The sequence below is a fragment of the Vigna radiata genome, unplaced genomic scaffold (genome assembly GCF_000741045.1).
Source record: "Vigna radiata var. radiata cultivar VC1973A unplaced genomic scaffold, Vradiata_ver6 scaffold_7, whole genome shotgun sequence".
NCBI lineage: Eukaryota > Viridiplantae > Streptophyta > Magnoliopsida > Fabales > Fabaceae > Vigna > Vigna radiata.
The window spans coordinates 3,405,716-3,409,679 of NW_014543262.1; positions in this window are offsets into that span (position 1 = coordinate 3,405,716).

The following is a 3,964-nucleotide window of genomic DNA, read 5'->3' on the forward strand; positions in this document are numbered from 1 at the left end:
AAAAACAACAACAAAATTACCCTCAAATCCACTCAAATCAACTCAAATCATCCCCCCAAATCATCTCCCCCAAATCCCTTCATAAGAACAGAGCATAAGTGTAAACAACCCTGAACTAGAAATTGCAGTATTTAAGATAGATGAAACATACTTGCACAAATCATAGTGAGCATAATTTTGACTACTCAGAATGGGTTTGTGGTGTTATATAATATACGTGAATATAAATTTATTAGTTATTATCATAGTTATAAGATATATATTGAAAAGGGTAATAATATATAAATTTTATTTTATTTTATTTTATATATTATATGATAAAATATTATTTAAAGAAGGTAATTTTACAGAAGATGTATTGTATTATTGTTATTTTATATTACATAATATGTATATGTGTATTTATATATTTATAAGGAATTTTTAATATTTATAGTGCTTGCAAATTATTGTATTTTTTTTTTGTTAATTGTTGGTATCTGACTCAATAGACATTAAAAAATGCAGCCTATTAAAGTTCTTTAACTTTATTCATTAGGGAATAGTTTAAACTTACATCTATTTAGACCATATTTATATATTATAATTAAATCTTGATAGTTTGGTGTGTTGGTTATTATTTATCATTATTACTATTTATTATATTATTCTTATATTCTTCAATTAAATATTATTTCAATAGAAACATAGATTCATATCTCATGTTGATCATAAGGAATATTGACTCACATACTCTCTCATTAACAATAATACATAATACAAAGATTACAATTCTCTTATTGACTTGAGGTCCTTTGCAGACAAAACAAATGGTCGAATCACTGTTAGGATCTTGTCATATGTCTACAAGTCTACACTCAATATTCAGGTAAGATCATTTGACGTTCGTCGTAGGTCTCGATAAAATATTTCCCTAACCTCACCTCCCTAACATCGTAGTATATTACACCTAGACATTTTAGAGGTATTGATATGTGTTCAAGATTGGCTATGAACTGACATAAAAGGTAATTAAATGAATACTTCAAATTACATATTTATATTCATTCAAATGATTGACGGTTGTAAATGAATTGATTTTCCTTTTTCAGGTTTTTTAAAATTAAAAATGAATAACATGAAACTTAATACAATACTAAATGAGATAATTGTTGATGATGTTAGTAATCTTCTTTTTAATATTTTAATATAGTTTTACTAATAATTTCACTATGTCATTTATTGGTGATTTTATTAGTGTGTTATTTATTTCAGTAGTGAAAATGAAGATATTAAAGAAAAAACATAAATCTTATAGTGTTAATTTTAGAATTTTTTTTTAAATTACTTATATTTGAATATATGTTTAAGATACTATTTAAATTTATATTTTAACTTTTATTTAGTTGTCCATTGACTTATACTCTTATGCATATTTTAAATATCTTTTTTTTTTTCAATTTAATTTGAACTTTATTTAAAAACTCATAAAATATTTGATTTTAAAATATTTCTTGGTATTCAACTGGTATCTTTAGGTTAAAAAAAAAATACATAATTTTTTTTATGCAAGCAGCGAATATAATTTTTTCATACTAGCTAAGCATTATCTATACGAGTGTTTCATCCTACACTTCAATCATCTCATCCTGCACTTCAATCATCTTATCTTACACCTTAAACTTTTTCAAAAATTTCATTTTTAACTTTAATAAATATCTTTTCATTTTTTTCTTTTTCTTATTAAAAGCATTGCACTATCTTAATAATAATAATCTAATTTAATTTAAAATTCAAATATTATTTAATATAATTTTATATTTTAATAATTATTAAAATATTTTTTATATTATAATAATGATTATTTAAAAAAATTAAAATAAAGTAATAAAAATAAAAATTATAGTAATAAAAAAATAAAATAAAATAATAATAATCAATTTGCTTTAATATATTCAAAATATAATAAATTATATTAAAATATTAAATTAAATTAAATATTTATTAAAGTTAAATAAAAAACAAATTTTAAAAATTATTATTTATCGAATATCCATATCCGAATAATACGTTATTGGATTTCTATATCCGATTCACATATTCAAATTTTGTTTTTCTTTAAATTTTAAAATTTATTTAATTTAATTTAATATTTTAATGCAATTTAATATATTTAAATACATTAAATATTATTTTAAATATTATTTTAATTTTCATTATTATCACTCTTATTTTAATTATTATTATTTTAATATTTTAATAAAATATTTTAATAATTATTAAAATATAAAAATATAATAAATAGTATTCTAATTTTAAATTAAATTAAATATTTATTACATTTTAAATAAAAAATAAAATTGTTAACATATTTTATAAATTTTAATATCCGATAAACAAGTTTTAAGAACTTTAGTTTTTATTTAAAATTTAATAATTATTTAATTTATTTTAATATTTTAATATAATTTAATATATTTTGAATATATTAAATCAAATTGATTATTATTATTATTATTATTATTATTATTATTATTTATTATTATTATTTTTATTTTGATTATTTTATTTTAATTTTTTAATATAACTATTATTATAATATAAATTATACTTTAATAATTATTAAATAATATTTAAATTTTCAATTAAATTAGATTATTATTAAGGTGGTGTATTAAAGAGAAAAAAATGAAAAGGATGTGTAATATTTTTAACAAGAAAGAGAAAAAAATGAAAAGAGTGCATAATCTTTTTAATAAAAAAGAGAGAAAAAAAATAAAAGAGTGTTGAGTCAAAAGTAATTTTTGAAGGTGCAGATAAAATGTTAGAGATATAATGAGATGTTAGAGGTATAAGATGAAACACAACTCGACCAATATTGAAACAGAACTTACCCAATTATAAAATAGAACCTGACATGTTATGATAGGGGAGTTGTTCCCTCCACCTTCCCATATTTGTTCCCTCCACCTTCTCCTTCTTCTTTTACCTTTTATTCTATTTTTTTATTCATATCTTATCCTTTTATTAAAAGTTTATTTTTAAAGTTAAAATTTTACGGGAGAACAAAGTTCAATCATTTGAAGTGGGGGTGGTGGTATGCTTTAACAAAAAGTGCAACCTGTGAAACCTCCCACCTCCCTAAACGGATATGAGGATCCGTCAACGGATGTAGATATCCGTTAAGGGAAACGAGGAGAGCAAGTCAACCAGGGTCCCCGCTCTCCGTCGAACTCTCCCCACATCTATTGCGTCGTCGCCACTGTCGAGCCAGCCACACCAAGCTCGTGTATGTTCTTCGCACCATTGAATCATCACGCCATCATCAAACGATCCAAGAGCAGAAGCACAGCGCGCCACCATCATCGCGCGCCCTCATCATCTTCATCACAAATTTGACGCCCATCTCCTTTGCGCATCTCCTTCGCGCAGCACCATCACCACCCTCACAGAATCACCACGACCACCAGCAAGCCGTCATCGCGAGCCTACACCTCATCACCTTCGCATGTCACCCGACCTGCATCAGAAAAATAACAAACGCAAAACTCAATTCCAGGTCCGCGCATCCAATTTCAGAAACCCCCAAATCAGAGACGTCGGTCATCTTCATCGCAACGCACAGAGAAACGCAGCCTGCACACAGAATCGTAGAAGTCAAACCTAGGAATCGCAAATCGCTCTCCGGTCTCAAGGATGGCACGCCGGCCATCTACCAGGCCCGCTGCCGCCTTCATTTCACCTCGTAATTCCGCTATTCTCCTCAGCCACTGCGTTTTCTCTGTGCACCTCCATTCGAACCTCGCCCCCAATTGGTGCTTCTGCGAGGAAAACTTGCATTTTGAACAGAAAACACACATAGGATTGTGCTTTTGATCATTTAACCAAAAAAAACGAAGGTTGGGGAAAACCACTCTAACCTTGCCACTGTTTGGTAACAATCTGGAAAATAGAAACACATTAAAACTAAAGAAAATAAAAAAAA